The following is an 18,395-nucleotide window of genomic DNA, read 5'->3' as shown; positions in this document are numbered from 1 at the left end:
TGGTGAGACCTCTCTTCCTGGTTTGTAGGGGATGTCATATCCCTGTGTTCTCTCACGATTGAGACAGAGACCATCTCTCCCATGTCTCTTCTTATAAGGGATGAATGAGTGTTCAGTCATGTCACACTCTTTGGGCCCCATGGACTGTAGCCTGCCAGGTTCCTCTGTCCATGGGATTTTCCAGGCAAGAATACTGGAGCAGTTTGCCATTTCCTACTCCAAGGGATCTTCCCTATCCAGGGATTGAACATGCATCTATTGTATCTCCTGCATTGGCAGGCAGATTCTTTACCACTGTGCCACAGGGGAAGCCCTCTTATAACAGTACTAAAACCATTCATGAGGGCTCCACCCTCATGACCTAATTACTTTTCAAAGGTCCCACCTGCAAATACCATCACACTGGGGATTAGGGCTTCAACCTGTGAATTTGGAGGGACATAACCTTATTCACTCCACAGCACTGGAACTAGATGGTTCAAGATGACCTCACTCACACATCTGACAATTGGTACTGGTTGTTGACTGCATACTCAAAGTTCTCATCTTCAAGATGGCTAGGTGGGGCTTCCTTACCTGGTGACACCCTGTGTTTTAAGAAGGTGAAAGCAGAAACTGCAAGGCCCTTTAAGACTTAGGCTCAGGAGTCACCAAAACATCACTTCCACTGTATTCCTTTGGTCAAAGCAAGTTACAAAGCTTTCCTACGTTTAAGGCAAGGAGGAATAGACCCCACCTTAATCAAATAGACAGGAAGCGGTTCAAAGTGACATTATAAAGGAATGTGCGTGCAGTGATATGAGGATTTATTGTGACAGTTTTGCAGATGATCTACCACACTCACTGAGCGAATTAAACTAGTGAATATACAGGACGAGTTCTGCCTGGATACATCAGTGGAGGTGACAGCAGGATCCCAATCAGAGCCAGAGATCAGAGGGGCATCTCAGATGTGTGAGGTATGGCTGTTTATTACGCCCTTTGACTGAGAACCTGGCAGGGAAGGGTTTTGGACTCCGTCTGATTCCAAGACTACTCTATAAATTTTTTCCTGTGAAATTAGATATTTGCCTCATCTCTGTTACAGCACAGCCAGAGGCATCTGGTAGGGCCAGCTAACGTATGTTCTTAGATTTTCCTTGGCAGAAATTAATTTTTTTTCCCCCTTAGGAATTTTTTTTTTCTTTCCCCAAGGCTGAATCTTTGGGTTAATACCAGGGATCCACAATTCATAAATTTGTTCCTCGTGGTTCATTGTTTCAAAATGAGACTTTTAATAGATTCCAAAGACTTAATAAGAGTGCTGCCTAGTCACATAATGAAGTTACTGTGCACATGGCTGACAGGTAGTAATTTATTATTATCCTTGTCCCTGATAAGAGTCGTACCATGCATGGTGGGTGCCTAATAAATATTAGCTGTAACAACAAAAGCAACGGAGGAAAGTTTGTCTCTTTGTGTTTCAACCAACTATTCACAACACATTCTCCTTTTACCACCGTGTCTATTTTCAGTAAATTTTATCAGTTCTATATAGAGGGGAGCCAGAGCTGTGTGTCTTTATTACTGTTAGTTTAAATGTCCTAATTTACCCTGTCATCGTGTTTCACTTAGCATGGCAAGTCACAATATTTTTCTGTCCCTGCAGTGAAAGACTGCAGTAAGTTGATCTTGCTAACAAGAGATAATTATTAGCTTCCTTGGGAATGTTACTGTATATGCATTGCTAAGCATTCCAGGAGGATTAATATTTCTGTGAATTTTGGACAAGACGAGGTAGCGGCCCAGAGAGACAGGACTGTTTGAATATTTGTCCTTGCTCCATTTGCCTCTCCATCACTGGTAATTTGTTAATGCTGCTTGTGTTCCATCTGAGGTCACGTGGAGAATTAATGCACCTCAACTGACTAATACACCCAATTCCAAAGAGAGAACAAGGTAAGACAGAACCCTGGATGATCCTGGCAGTCACAAGGTTTGCATTCAAGAGCAACTTCTTCGCAGGGTGATGCTTTTCTGAAAAGTCGGCAGTGAAATGGCAGTTTGAAATCACGGTTCATTGATGTTCAAGGGTTTCTTCCTCAGATGAGCAGAGCTGTTCTGGCACTCGGAATTGCAAAGGTTTTTTTTTTTTTCCCCTTTGCTTATTTGTTTATTTTTGTTATTATTGGGAGCAGACAGGGAAGGCAAGGGGATTTAAAATTCAGCAGAGGATCACTGAGAGTCAGAGGCTGGTAGGGCTGGGAAATCTTTGATTGTCAAGCTCAGGGTCTGAAAGAAACAGAAACCTTCTGAAACATCTGGGCCTAGTCATACCTCAGTTAGACTAGATTAAGAGGAACACCCTAACCAGACTGCATATACCTGTAAGTATTGAAGGCATTGAATTCTTTTAATATGTTTCCAGTGAATTCTTCTGTTTAGGAAAACTTTAGAAAAACCACAAGGAGGCAAATGCTGACATATTAACTCGAAGTGGGAATTTAGCTGTCATTAGTAACCTTTAGGCAGTATCTAGTTTATTCATTCATCAGTTCATTTCATCAACCTACAAACATTAATAATTATTCAAAGTCTCATGTGGGCCAGATGCATGGTGGGCTTTGGGAATACCGGAGGAGGTTGTGGTCTAGAGGGGGAGAATGACAAGGAGGCAGGTAGTCTCAATACAACAGGATTTATGGGATGGGTCAGCCCAGAGGGCTGTGTGGACATGCACAAATGCCTAAGGCCTAACAGAAGGGAGTCTGGGTGAGTCCCTCTGGAGGAAGTGACTTCTCAGGTGAGGCAGAAGGTGTAATGAGAGATGAGGCAGGAGGGTTAAACAGAACCAGGTCTGTGGGATATAGACCCATGAGATGGAGTTTGGCCAATGGGAGTCGTGGCCGATTTTAAGAAAGGAAATGACAAGATCAGGCTGAGGTTCTAAAGACTACTCTGCTTGCAGTGGGGAGGGTGGCATAGAGAGGTGTCCTAGGCTGGGATGCCAAGAAGATGAGCCTGAGACTGGCTTCCTGGGCAAGCAGTTTGTGGAAGAAGTGGGAAGTGTGTGTGTGGGAAGCACGAACAGGGCAGGCAGAGATTTGGTCTAGCCCCAGCCTGATCCTATGTGGAGCTCTGGGTGTGGGGGCCCTGTGCCTTGTTATCAGGCTGTCCCCAGAAAAGAGGCAAAACCTCTAGACATTTCCCACAAAAATGCCCAGTGCTTTTCTCCCAGGGCAAGTCTCTGAGAAGGGAGCAGCTGTGAGCTCTTAGCAGCCCCTGGTCAGGGGGACATGGGTGGGGTACCAAAAGCATCTACTCCCAGAGGGAAGGAAGAGCCATGTAGGTGGTCTTGACCTCTTCCAAGGGGGGCAGATTGCAGCTTGTCGTTGCTGGAAACGAAAGGGCAAATCGGATTCTCTAATGGAAAATGCATTAGGCTGTCTAGAAAGAGCAGCTAAGCAAAGGGTGAGAACAACGGGAGATTACCAGCGGTTTGGCTGAGGGTGAGACCAAAGAGGTGGGTCATCAACCACGAAGAAAAGAGGCTCACCGTCCAGAATTAATCAGAGATAAAGGGAGTGGGGTTGGAGTAGCATTGCAGCAAGCGTCAGGCAAGGCAGGGACCGGGCTATGCCAACATCTTAAAAATAAATAATTCTCCCCCGTTTCTATCCGAGGTGCTCAAGGTAATTTGCAAATATTTGCAGGCAAGTTTTCACCAGGCTGAACTGTAGGCAGAGCTCCCACTGACTTCACAGAGCGCTCCCAGGGGACAGGCAGCAAGGTGAGGCTTCGGTTCTGGGTAATTAAGACTTACGGCACCCTCGTTAGTGAAGAAATCCCGGTGCACATCATTGAAATGCAGCGGGCTCTGCAGCCCTACGGCCCCTCGGCGGCCTTGGCCGTCAGAAGCCCACTGAAGCCATCATTAATTTTGCTATCCTTCACTTTCTGAAATCAAAGGATGACATCACTTTGATTAAGAGGAACAAGCACGTTACAGACAATCAGTGGAGTCAGTTTGCATTGGTTAGTGTCCTTAGAGTCGCTTACTGATGGTGGCCTTGGGGCTCCCGCAGGGATTATGAATTCTGTGAGATAGGCTGAAAGCCCACAGTCACCTTCTGAGCAGGCAAAATTCTCTCCAGAACCCACCTGCACTACTTCCTTAGTTGCAGTATTCTTTTCTGCTTCCCTTCCTAACACCGTCTCTGAGACACAAAGGTGCTCATTGGTGGTCAATCCCAGACAGTAAGAAATGTCTCTAGAACACTCTGATCCCTCCTCTGGATCAGGGTGGAGGAGAGATGGGTAAATGAATGAGCAGGTGTCTATGGAGCTTCATCTCATGCAAGATGCTGTGCTGGCAGCTAGGAAAGGTACAAAGAATTCTGGAACACATTCCTGACCCTCAAAGAGCCGACGATCTTGCCGAAGAGGTACATCTCTTCCAGCCAGGGTTAGCAGCACAACTTTGAAGGCAGACAGCCTGGGTTTGCATCCTGGCTCTATCACACTGGCTATGTAACCTTAGGCAAATTACACAACCTCTAAAACCTCAAGTTTTTGAATCTCTAAGATGGGGATAACAACAGTACCTACCTCATGGGGTCATTGTGAGGAGTAAACATATTAACAAAAGGGCTTAAACCATGGTCATTACTCAATAAATGTGACCGAGTAACAATCATTTGTAGAGTATTCACTGTGCTAAGTGTTTTATATGCTCTATTTCCTCTAATCCTCAAACAACATGTGAGGTGGGCACCAACGTTATCCTTGTTTTATCAATAAGGAAGTGGAGTCTCAGAGAAGTTAAGTGATTTTTTTATACAAAGCCACAAAGCTAGGAAGTGATGGAACTGGGGTTTGTACCCAGAGCCCAGGTTCCCTATAAGAAAATTCACGAGGGCTTTAGGTATACAGAGAACAAAGAGCTCCCAGGGAGCTGGGGCAGTCAAGGAAGTTTTCTTCTGAGTCTTCAATTCGCGGGAGGAGCTCCTTTTATTTCTTCAGCCAATATTTGTTGAACACATACTATGATTGGGCACAGAGCTGGGGACCTTATGAGTAATGCATGGCTTCTATTAGCACTTTGAAGTGGAGGAAGTAAACAGTTGAATGTTACGTGGCAGGGAGGGACCTCTGTAAAGAGTCACTCTGAGCAGGACTTGAGGGAGAAGTTGGATGAAAAGATATGGAAAAAGGGAGAGAAACAGGATGAGCAAAGTTCAGAGGGATGAAACAGCTCCAGGAAACCCCAAGTATTTACATGTCTGAAGCCAAGGGTGAACGTGGATAGGAAGATAAGAAATAATTATCATAACCAACATCCTCTGAATACCCACAGTGTGTTAAGTACTCTCTGCTATCTCTTATTCTTTCCCTAAAGTAGGCAAGTAAGTGTTAGTCGCTCAGTCGTGCCCGACTCTTTGCAATCCCATGGACTGCTGCCTACTGGGCTCCTGTGTCCATGAGATTTTCCAAGCAAGAATACTGGAGTGGGTTGCCATTTCTTTCTCCAGGGGATCTTCCCTGACCCAGGGATCGAACCCAGGTCTCCTGCACTGCAGGCAGATTCTTAACCAACTGAGCTACAAGTAGGCAAACTGCAGGCCAAATCTAGTCCGCTACCTGTTTTTGTTTTTAGCCTAAGAGCTAAGCTAAGCATGATTTTTCACAGACGAACATTTGCAAAAGATTTTGATGATAGGAAAATACTAAGACTGAACCTAATTAAGCAAAGTATTATCTTTTCCCCCAAAAGAATTTCACTGTTCTCATTAGCAGACCTGTATTATTATTTAAAAAAAGTCTTCATTCTTCACTTATTATTATATTTTGAATTTTATCAGTAAAATATGTTGTGCAAATTTATTCTCTCTCTAGTTATGTATCATAGCCTTAATTTTGCATCTTGACCTACAAACTGACCTACAAAACTGGAAATGCTACTTGGCCCTTTATGGGAAAAGCCTGCCAACCCTTGTCCTTTCCAAATGCCCATGAGGCATCATTCTAATTTATGGAGGTCTAGGGAAGAAGTTGAGGACCTGAGCCATAGCAACCTGACAAGGAATGAAGAGGATAAAACTGCCCAGACTCGGAGACAAGCAGGAAGGGAGAGGCTCCCCTGGCTGTCCTGACGTGTGTGGACCTGGGCTCGGGTCTGGGGCACAATGAGAGTAAGACTTGTTTCCCAGAAAAGAATTCCTGGCCAGGGGCAGTGTGTTTCTCCCTTGGATAACCAGGTATATTCCCAGTACTGCAGGAAATGCCAGAGGAAGTGCAGGTCTGGTGGACTAAAGGTGGGACAGACAGGTGGAGCTGGAGACGGCACGGGGGATAAATATGTGGAGATATCCAGGAGGAAGGTGGGTCTCCAGAGCCAAAGATAGAGTTTAGAGTCATTAGGAATGGAGGCTGAAACCTCAGAGAATCAGAATTCATGTACCAAGGGAAGAAATGATTCCCTCTGTCAACAGGAGTTGGACAGTTCACCTTTTCAGATTGAGAGCAGGGATAAAACACTTACTCATCTTTGAAGCTCTTGGAGGGTGGGAAGGAGGGGAGTGGGACCAAGATGAATTCAGTAGATCTGGAAAAAGGAATCAGAGCTATTTTTGGAAAGGGTTATCCATGTCAGTATATGATATTTCTTCACACACACACACACACGCACGCACTCCAAAGGATCATGAAGGATATATTTTTAAAACTCCAGTGTATGCATTAATTCACACAGAATTATCTGATTAGCTTCAGAGGCTGCTGACTTGAAGATCTCCAAGTAAAAGCACAGGGGAAAACACTCGTTGTGATTGAGAACAAAAGAGGAATTTCCTTCAAGAGAAGTTTCAGGAAAACAAAGTTAGAAGCCGCTCCTGGTTACATAATTCCAACCTGGGAAAGTAAAAATCTTTGATTATCTATTTATGCCCTGCCAAACTCAGAGCCCAGAGGATATCAGACAAGCCTAAAAGAAACTGATTTCCAGCACTTCTCCTTTTCCTTGTTCTTGTTCGTGGTCTCTCTAACCTTGAAGAACTAGCCTGCATGGGCTTCCTGCTGGTGTGGGGCTCCAGGCAGGGCCGCTTCGTTATGGGAAAGGGAGGTGCTAGTGAGGGAGAGACTGGGAGGAAGGGAGAGAGGTGACCATGCCGCCACCTAACTGGGGGCAGGACCGAGTCAACTTGCCAGCTCGATTCTCTTAGACCTACTGTTTCCCCAAGAATTCTCAGGGAAAATAAGGGGGAAACCATGAGGCTGTCCAAAACTTTACAGGGACTAAGAGCAAGGGTTTATCGAGGTTTGGGCTGTGCCTAGTCTTTGAAATTTTTGCCTTGGTTTTCCTTGGGGCCAGTCCTAGACCGTAAGGTTCTTGTGTGTAAGTTATAAAAATATGACCCATTGTCCCTGGCCCTCTTCTCCCCCCCACTCTGGGCAGCCTGAGGTTAGGACTAATGGCAGAGCAGAGTGGGCAGCCTCCCTCTTGCCCCCTTCGGGGAGCCTGGGGGCAGAGCACGCCTGCATATCTGACCCCGCCTCCATACCCCCACCCCCGACCCCAGTCGTGTGCGCCCTGTTCGATGTTGTTTTTGCTTAGTCACTAAGTCGTGTCCAGCTCTTTCTGCAGCCCCATGGATGTAGCCTGATCAGGCTCCTCTGTCCATGGGTTTCCCAGGCAAGAATACTGGAGTAGGTAGCCATCTCCTTCTCCAGTGGTTCTTCCATACCCAGGGATCAAACCTGGGTCTCCTGTATAGTGGGCAGATTTTTTTTTTTAACCACTGAGCCACCTGGGAAGCCTGCCCTATACATTAATTTGCAGAAAAAGCAGCATCTGGAAAATGGGTGCTGCAGAAAGCCGGATGGCATTGGCGGGGGCGGGGTGTTAAATTAAGTACTTAATGTATGTCCATCTCAAATACTGATCTTTTCTTTGGACAAATAATGTAACAGTAGGCCCAGGGAAACCTGGCTTTTCATGGACTCTATTCTCCCCTGGATTTAATTCTGCAAGAGATCATCCAGGAGGCACTCTGAAAAACTGCAGCCACACTTTTGAGTTGCTAGGGTTTGACTGAAGAAGTGATCATTCTATTGTTCTAAGTGGAACCCGAGAGCAAGACAACAAGATCCGGGAAAGCCATTAATAAAAGAAAAGGCAACACATTCCCATATCTAATACAGGAATGAGATTTTCATGAGCTATCTTCCAAAAAGAAAAATGCATGTGCAGAAATAACATGGATAAACCCAAACCATTATCCCTCCTGATTTGAAGGGAACATATAGTGTTGGGAAGATTTCTGTATTTACCTCTGAACCTGATTTTCAGGTCATTTTGTCATTGATGAACAGTTCCCAAGTGCCTTGTCAAAAAGGGTTGCTTATTAAGTCACTGAAAGTATAAAAATAACAGACAATGTAAACTGTAAATCATTCCATGAAGCCCTGGTGGCCCAGACTGGATTTGGCACTGAGTTAAGCAGTTGCACAAACATGAACTCAGCCCTTTTCCATGGCAGATCCAGTGCTAACTCCAGGTAAAGGATGATTCACAAGGCACTGCCGTGTCTGAGCGTGTTCACAACCCAGCGGGGAAGGAGCAAACAGATTTTTAAAATACCGTACAAGATGAGGTTAAACCATTAGACATCAATTGGAAGGATCACTCTGAAGCTGCACTGAAGTATAGATTATATACAGAGTGTGCTGGGGACACAGACGAGGTGAAAATTAACCCAACCCAGGGGTGCCAGGGAAACATCAAGACAGAGACATTTGAACGGTGTCTTGAAGGATGAATAAGAGTCTGAAAACAGCATGGGGAGTCTTCTCTGCTGAGTGACAGCATGGGCAAAGTTTTGGAGACATGACTCTGCACAGCTAATGAGGGAACAGGAAGAGATTTGCGTGGCTGATGGTGTGCGTAAAGCTGGAAAAGAGGGCAGGGTGGCTGGGCCGGCTCTGTGTGGATATGAACCCTGGAGATTTTTCAGGCTGAGAAGGGCACAAGCAGATTAGTGTTTTAAACAGTCTTTGATCTGCAGAGCAGAGCCTCCCAGTGAGATCCACCTTAAGGGTGATACATGGTGCTGTTTTGTGTGTGTGTGTGTGTGTCTTTTACTGATTCAGAAAGTTAATCCACTTCCTAAAGTTCTTTGCTTATCCTCAGGAAGTGTTTACCCTAGAACAGAGGTCTTCAAACTATGACCCACTGGCCATATCTGGTCTCCCACCTGTTTTATCAATAAAGAACACAGTTTCGTCATTTCTTTGTGCTCTCCACTGTGGCTGATCTCAAAGTGGAGTTGAGTAGTAGCAATATAGACTGTATGACTTGCAAGGTGTGAGATATTCATGATTTGATGCTTTACAGAAAAACTGTGCTGACCCTTGCCCTTTGATTCTCTGAAGTTTATGCCAATTTTCCCATCAGACTAGAAACTTTGGAGATCATCTTGAAGGTTCGCCTCATTACCTTGTGTACGGCTCACCTCTGCCTTTAACAAGTGGCCAAATTCAATCGTGCTGTTTAAGTCAGTAGCAGGAAAAAGAGTGAAGAGTCATGTACAAAGGAGGTTGAACACCAGGAACTAGGCAAGTCTGGTCAAACCACTCCATTTCTTCTCGGCAGGAGTCCGCGAGCATGAGATGAGCAGCCTGCCAAGCATATTGATTGCATCACAGTTCTAAAACCTTCCACCATATAGGTAGGATGGAACTGATTGGGTGGTTGTGTTGATGGCCAAATAATGGCCTACATAATGTACAGGTGAATGGGCTGACATCAATCTTGGAGATCTCTAACAAGTTCTCACAAGACTCCGGACTTAACTCCTGCCAGGCTCAGCATTTTTATTGGCACAAATAATTCAGAAGCCACGTTATCAGTGTGACGTTTGCCCATAGCTGGGGGATAGGGGATAGCTAGTAATGGGCATTGATTTGTCAGCATCGCTGTTTCAGAAAATTCTTGATAAGCTACAGCGGCGCTTTCCTAAGGGATAAATGTGAGACTCCTGAACATCCACCCCTAACGTTCCTGGGCCCCAGGGCGAAAGTACAAATGAAGACCAGCCTTCCATACAACCAAAGACTTTGAAGTTATAAATCAGACTAACAAACTTTTAGACAAAGTGTGTTCTTTCTTCCTACCTTGACACCACCTGGAAGCCTAGATTCAAATTCAGATTCTCTGAGTCCTCAGAGTGTTAATGCTGAAAGACAGGCAGCATGGGAAAGAGTCCTAGTCCCCTGGGTTTCAGCTTTCTGGAAGATGAATCCATCTTTCTATTTTCTGGCCTTACTCGGACTCCTCAGCAACTTCTTTCCAGTTGTTTCCTCTTTACGGTCTCATCCCTTGTATCTGTCATTTGGTACCATTTATCTGGCTCTATCCTGTGACTTTTATACTTAAACTCAATTCCTCTTGCATTGTGGGTTAATGTTTCCAGTCTCTTCAGGTAACCCTGGTCTAGTGCTTACATTTGGCAATCCCCAGGAAATAGTGTCCCTGATGGACTCCCCACCAGAGCTGGCCAACAACCTGGCCAACTCCCATCCACGTCCTAGCTCCCAGGTCTTCCATGATAGCCTCTCTGCCTTGCCAATACCTCTTGAACTTAATCACCAAGGATGAACACATACTGCAGCCAATTTGGGGTAGTGAGGGTGGGAGGTAGTCCCGCCCACAAGCAACATACTTCTCTGAAAGCTAGTGTTTTTATTTTCAAAGGGTCGCATGTTTTAAGAAAAAAAATTAATCTTCAGAATATGATTAAATATGTATAACATACATTTTAGAAAGGACACAAAGCATAAACAGCATAATGAATTAGCACAAGGCTTCTGACCACCAGGTAAACAAATGCCCCATAAGACCTCACCCTTTTGTACCTCGCTCTCTTCTCCCTGAAGGAAACCAGCTACTATTGTCCATTTTGCCTATTTTGAGATTTTATGTAAATGGAATCATGCACGATTTATTTCTTTGTGCATGGCTTCTTTCACTCAATATGTTTGTGAGATTCGCCTATGATGCCGCGTGTGGGTGTAGTTCACCCATTTTAATTGCCATGTGTGCATTACTTGAGGACTCCATGATCTACTTATGGGCTTCCCTGGTGGCTCAGATGGCAAAGAATCTGCACAAGACCTGGGTTCAATCCCCTGGTTTTCCAGAGTGACTGAACCCATGGAGAAGGGAATGGCAACCCACTAAAATATTCTTGCCTGGAGAATTTCATGGCCAGAGGAGCCTGGTGGGCTACAGTCCATGGACACGGCTGAGTGACTAAAACTTTCACTTTCACTTTTCATGATCCACTTATACATCTCATCACTGATAGGCATTGAGACTGTATCCAGTTGTTGATTATTATGAACGTTCTTATAAATATCTCTTGGTACACCTGAGCATGAAATTGGGATTATATATATCTAGAAGTGGGCTTCCCTGGTGGCTCAGATGGTAAAGCATGTGTCTGCAATGCTGGAGACCTGGGTTTGATCCCTGGGTCAGGAAGATCCCCTGGAGAAGGAAATGGCAACCTGCTCCGGTACTCTTGCCTGGAAAATCCCATGGACAGAGGAGTCTGGTAAGCTATGGTCCATGGGGTCGCAAAGAGTCGGACACAACTGAGCGACTTTACTTGCACTTTTCACTTTCATATCTAGAAGTAGACCTCTAGATCATGGGTTTTGCATATTTCAGATGAACTGAAACTCCCTAATAGTTTTCCAGAGTGACTGAACCCATTTGTGCACCCACCTTCAGTCTGTGAAAGTTCTTGTGGTACCACATTTTCTTAGGTTTTTTAAAAAATTATCCCCCCATGATAATAGCCAAGTTTGTTTCCATGTTGAAAAATATTATACATTTTTTGCCAGAAAGGGAAAATTGACCTTTCTGGAAAATGTACCAAGTTTATCCTGTGGCTTCACCCATCCCAAAGTGGAGGAGCTCAACCAAACTGACCTCTTAGAAGTTCTTTAGCCAGAGTTATTACCTTCTAGCGGAGAAGGCAATGGCGCCCCACTCCAGTACTCTTGCCTGGAGAATCCCATGGATGGAGGAGCCTGGTAGGCTGCAGTCCATGGGGTCACGAAGAGTCGGACACGACTGAGCAACTTCCCTTTCACTTTTCACTTTCATGCATTGGAGAAGGAAATGGCAAGCCACTCTGGTGTTCTTCCCTGGAGAATCCCAGGGACAGTGGGGCCTGGTGGGCTGCCGCCTATGGGTCGCACAGACTCGGACACGACTGAAGTGACTTAGCAGCAGCAGCAGCAGCATAACCTTCTAGCCTTTCACCAACTTTTTTATTCAGAGCCCAGCTTCCCTCCTCTGTCTGTGAGGAGGACCCACTGCTGACCTTCAATTTATTTTTCCAAGACAGTTCTTATCTGAATAATCTTATTTTGATCACACATTCATCTCTCTGTCACTTAGATTTGCCTCCAAGTCCTTTCAAGGAAACGGACCGTATACTCCTTTAATATATACCTCCATCACCTGCAGGAATTCTTGGGACTCCGTGGGGAGCCATAAGTATTTGCTAATGGACTGCCCTGCTTAGTGTAGCTTAAATTCCATCTTTATATGATAGTTTAAGTGATTTAATGAGTGGCTGTCACTGACAAGGCACTTGGGGACTGTGCATAAAATGACACAATAGTATAAAAATAAAGCTTTGCTCAGAGACTAATACACAGAACTGCTTTCCATGTACACATCACTCTATCCTAGAGGAAATCGTTCTTTCTTTGGTCAAGTGCAGTCTGTTTTCATTGATAAAACTAAACAAATCCTCATTCCCTTCTCGCCTGGTTTGAATGCTTACAAAGTCAGGAATCATATATAATATTCATTTCAGCAATGAATATGCAGAAAATGCTGCAACTCTTTATTTAGGGATTTTAAACATTGCAGTCATGTTCATCATGGTGACTGTGGGCTTTTATATCTAAGTCAGAATCATTTCTCAGATTCATATTTAAATATCTCAAATGAAATAGATAAATAAATATCTCAAATGGTGCTCTTGGCTTCTTGGGTACTTCACAACATACAACTAAAGAAGGAAGGTTAGCCACGCCAAAAAAAGAGAAAAAAAGTAAAGGAATGGTGCAGCTGTGACTATTTCACGTTTAGGAAGCAGCAGGATCAGGGAAGAGAAGAAGAGAATTCTAGGGGAGCCAAATTTGCGATGAGAATCTGGATGTTGGCTTCATCCTAAAGCACAGTGTGGGAGTTGTTCTCTAACTTAATGATGCTCTAAGTGAGGTATACAATTTTTTCTCAGTTGTTTTGTAGGCAAGGTTTCTCTTCTGCTCCTTTCAATAATCTAAATGCTGAATGCTGACAATCCGAATGGTTACCTAGACCTAAGCACACACACAGGTTCACACCTATATCTTGGCTGGTGATTTTACGTTTTAGAATAGTTTCATTCATTCAATCATGTCGTTTCGTTCACTTTATGTTTAATGTCTAATTACATGGTCAAATAACAAATACTTACCCAGCATCTGTGATATGGCAAGTGTTGTGCTTGTTGTTCAGAGTATAATGATATGTCCTGCTGCTGCTGCTGCTGAGTCGCTTCAGTTGTGTCCGACTCTGTGCAACCCCATAGATGGCAGCCCACCAGGCTCCCCCATCCCTGGGATTCTCCAGGCAAGAACACTGGAGTTGGTTGCCATTTCCTTCTCCAATGCAGGAAAGTGAAAAGTGAAAGTGAAGTCGCTCAGTCATGTCTGACTCTTAGCAACCCCATGGACTACAGCCCACCAGGCTCCTCCGTCCATGGGATTTTCCAGGCAAGAGTGCTGGAGTGGGGTGCCATTGCCTTCTCCAGATGTGTCCTAGCCAGACATTATTCAAATAATTACACAAATGATTGTAAATGTGCATCAGTGTGAATGCTCTGAAGGAAGAGCAAGATGGAGATGTGCATTCGAGGGCTTTGATTTAGGGAGGTCTGGGAAGTGTTCTTAAGGAAGTGATGGGCTGAGCTGATGTCTGTTAAACCAGCAAGTGAATTAACTAGGTAAGGTCGGGGGAGTGGAGGGGAGCTCAAGGAAATGGGAACAGCTTGTGCAAAGGCCCTGTGGTGGGACAGTGCCTTATGTGAGGATTAGATCAGTGTGGCAGGAGCAGCGAGAGTAAAGGCAGTGGGTAGGACCTTGCAGGCACTAAAGGAGCTTTGTATTTATCTTAAGAGCCAAGCTGGCACATGGGGAAGAATAGGTGGAGGACAGGAAGAGATCCAATTGCACAGTGTGAGTTGTGGGACTCAGAGGTATGCAAGGAAGAGGGTTTTAGAACCTCTTGTTCTCGCCTTACACAGCCCCAGGGCGTTTACTTGACTCGATTGCAGATGTGCCCTGATAGCTGTCAGGCAGGCTTCTCTCCCAGGCCTGGGTGGGTAATGGGGAGGATGCTAAGGGGTGGTGGCCGACCACGCTCCAGTGGTCCGGATCCGCTCTCTCCTCTGTGCACAAGGAGCCATTTGCCGGACGCCTGTGCTTTCTGCTGGGAGACTCAAATGTATTGAGCTGTAAGAGTCTGACAGGGAAGCCTGGTTTCAACTTTAATAGAACACAGTGCACCCAACCGACTGACATAATCTCTCCCCAGAAAGGTAATGTGTGGCCTTTGTGTGCTGGAGCTTCCATTTACAACCTAGATTAAATATAGACAAATGCAGAATATAAACGTTCTTGACCCCATTTATAATGCAAATCATAAAGTACATTGCAAATGGCATTTTCAGACTCCAGGTATTCAACATTTGGAGATGCAAAAGATCTGAAAAATTATTTTTGGTTTAGGCTATTGTAATGTGGAGCCTGCTAAGACAACAGTAACAACAATAAGAATTCGAGCAGAATTCTGGGCGGGGATGGAAGGGAAGGGGCACCTATTTCCTGAATGTTGGATGTGATGGTCATAGTGCAGAGTTTCTCAGCCTTGGCACTGTTGGCATTTGGGGCTGGGTCATTCTTTGTTGCGGGGCTTGTCCTATGCATTGTGCCAATAGCATGTTTAACAGCATCCCTGCCCTCCCCTCATTTGATGCCAATAGCACGACATCCCCTCTCCTAGTTGTGATAAGCAAAAATGTCTCCAGACATTGCCAAATGTCCCCTGGAGGGAAAAGTTCACCACCCCCCCGACTTTTGAAAGCCTGTACTAGAGGATCCATAATTAATATGTATGATGTAGAGACTATTGTGAAATAAAAGTATGCATTGCCAATAATCTTAAGATTGTTCCATGTAAGAATGTTTGAATTTTTCAATGGAATGTGGCGAGAGGTTTTTCAACTTGAAATCACTTTTACTTCTCAAACTATTTAGACACATAGCACATGTGTGAAAATGACTACTTGAAACTCCCAGCTAAGGGGCAAACCCCTTTCTATTCACTGAGGGAAGCTGAACTTTTGATTTTGCAAGTCCACTTTTTAATTTTAAGTTGGGAGTGCAAAGACGGTTTTGCCATTTCTTTCTTTGCAGAAGAATAGCAGCACCGAAAAATAACTGGTTGTTCATGTTCTGTGCTTTTAAGCCTTTAAATATTTCTCAGTTTGGGTGGGAAATGGGAGGATATTCAATGCTGTAATACAATCATTTGGATGCTTACCCATAGTCTGGAGGAATGGAAAAAGCCTTGTGAAATTTCCCAAGAGGGTGAAGTGCCTGTCTGGGGTGCAGTGCTCCCCGTCCTCTGCTGGGACAGGCATTGGTGTCCAGTGGGGGCTGCCGCAGCCAGGCAGACTGAAGATATTTGGCTTTTAGCTTCTTTACTGTGCTGTACGTGAGTGACCTTGAAAATTGGCTCAATCTCCTTGGACCTCTACTGTCTTTTTCCCTGAGAATAAAAATAAAAGCAGTGACTGAATCCTTCATCTTAGTGTGTTGAGGTTTAATGAGATCACAGTTGGGGGATCTGGCGTTATCATTTAAGGAGTGTTGCTTCTCACCTTGATGCTGCCAGGGCTTTTCCCCTTATTTTGCCTATTTTTGTTAAATTGGCTGGGTAGGCAGATGTTTCTTCTGTATAATTGGAGATGCAGGATTTAGAAATGTCAGGGAAGTACCTGTCAACCATCCTAACTTTAAATCTGGTGAGTTGAGGTTAGATATAGACAAATTTAAGTGAATTTTATGTATATATAAAATATATAAACATATATACAAAATAAGTTTAATCTTATTTTGTATAATATTAAATAAGTTTAATCTTAATCTCTAATATATAGTTGTTTGCTTTCTATATGTAGTATATAAAATAGATTCAAACTATAGCTATAGCAAATATTCTTGAATAGAGTCCTTATGTAAATGATAATAAAATATTACCTAAAATATTAATAGTGCCTTAATAATATAGCTTGTGTGTGTGTACACTCAGTTACTTCAGTTGTGTCCAAATCTTTGTGATCCTATGGACTGTAGCCCAACAGTCTCCTCAGTCCATGAGGATTCTCCAGGCAAGAATACTGGAGTGGGTAGCTATTCCCTTCTCCAGGGGATCTTACCGGCCCAGGGATGGAACCCAGGTCTCCTGCATTGAAGGCAGATTCTTTGCTGACTGAACCACCAGGGAAGCCCAATAGGCAGCCTTTGTGTTTATCTGGGGAAAGGAGAATTTATCTACAGTCCCTGAAAGAATACAGGGACAGGGCTTGTTTGGTTTTGTTTTGTGGTCTGTGCTGCTGGAAGGAGGAGGGTTAGGTAGGAAGATGCTGGTCTATTTATGTGAAGGCTGAAAACTGCTCCCTGACTAAGGCTGAACTTCACCAGATAAACTGGGATGAGTCCAGGGGGAAAGCAAGCAATAAAAATGAGACCAATGTCTTTGAAATCGGAGCATGATGTTGGAATATTTCAGTGGTAGCAGCGTGGGATGTTGGTCTATGGGAAAAGGTGGGAGACAGAGACCTCTGAGGTTCTCGTTCCTGATGCTCAGAAGTGTGTGTCCTGAATAGTAAGACTTTGATCCCTATCCAAAATGATACAAATAACTCCACATCTGTGTAGTTTGCAAAGCACTTCTCAGCCACTGTGTCCTTTAATCCTAGGAACAATCCTGAGAGTGGCTGGCATCATTTTCAATGGGTAAAGCCTGCTTAGGAGGGTGAAGGGACTTGCTCAAAGGTCCTTGATTGGGAGTTGGTAGAGAACCAATTCTATCCCACATACCAAGGAAGACAAATCCCTGTTTGTTTGTTTTTTTAAAGGTAAAATAAAAATTGAAAGCAGTCAAGATTCCAGATGGAGTTGGGGATCCATAGAATGATTTTTTTAAAAGTGTCTTCCCCTGCAACTCACCACCCTTTCCTTTTTATTTGAATTTCCTGCCAATGGACTTAAGGTAAGGTCATCTTTCATTTTAAGGAGGTAAGAAAACCTGTCTTCTTGTTCATTACCATCTCTCTCCCACACTGAGACTTCCTATAGGCTAATTGGCCAAATCTCAACATTAGCTGCTGGGCTGTGTGTCACTGGGTGATAGGTAAGTGAATGATTACATGTTGTGGTTTTAATCACTTTGATCTCTCCAAGGACCATGCCTGTTCTATGTGTGTGGATTCCGGTTTATCAACTGTAAGATGCAGTGAACTGAAGTCTCTTCCTGTAATTGACCAAGAGGTCTTAGCCCAGGGTGGCACATGGCTACCCTACTCATTCTGCAGCCACACTCACTACAGCCACATATCTGCCACTTTTCACTTCTCGGTTTTTTAATTTTTTTTCATTTCCTATGATTTTTGTTTGGTTTTGCCCTCTGATGATTTGGCAAATACATTTATACTTCCCACAGAGATATTTAAACCATTTGTGTTGAAGGTATGTTTTTTTTTTTTTTAATATGTGTCTTGTCAACAGTGTAGTGAAGATACAATTTTAGAAACTGAAAATATGTTCAAACACAGCCTAGTAAATGTTATGGCTCATCATTGGGTGTTTGGCCTTTGCAGTTTCATTTTATTTAATGCCATATTTGATGTTCTTGATTTGAAATACTTCCTTTTATTTTTGTCTTGAAGGCAGTATTTTTTTAACGTTTCCGATTCGACTTTCTTCTAATAACAGCTTCTCTCAAAAATATACTGGATTTCTATAGTAATTCATCTCCATTTATGTGTTTGTCTGTCCTTCTAGCATCATTTATCTACATTAAAAAAAACCCTGCTTACTCTGGAAGGTGCTAAGACAGACCTCCAGAGTGTCAGCCCCCAGAAGAAGCCTTGTGTCCTGTGGTCTCTGCCAGGTGCCATGTGGATTTGCCTTTTCAAAGCAACACATCTGGTCATCACTCACCAACCTGCTCGGCTCTTCCTGGAATATTTTCACTGCCTTTCCACTTCACTCAGATTTGAGAGAGTTAA

At 44.0% G+C, this 18,395-nt stretch overlaps 1 long non-coding RNA gene across 1 annotated transcript; it reads left to right on the top strand.

The window, feature by feature from the left end:
- Window positions 1-3,472: 3,472 nt before the first annotated feature.
- LOC138988299 (uncharacterized) lies at window positions 3,473-18,395 on the top strand. Its single transcript, XR_011464614.1, has 3 exons — window positions 3,473-3,769; window positions 17,244-17,377; window positions 18,169-18,395. It is a non-coding gene; the product is annotated as an uncharacterized lncRNA (long non-coding RNA).

Source organism: Bos mutus, chromosome 6 (assembly GCF_027580195.1).
Source record: "Bos mutus isolate GX-2022 chromosome 6, NWIPB_WYAK_1.1, whole genome shotgun sequence".
Lineage (NCBI taxonomy): Eukaryota > Metazoa > Chordata > Mammalia > Artiodactyla > Bovidae > Bos > Bos mutus.
This window is presented reverse-complemented; position numbering and strand designations above follow the sequence as displayed.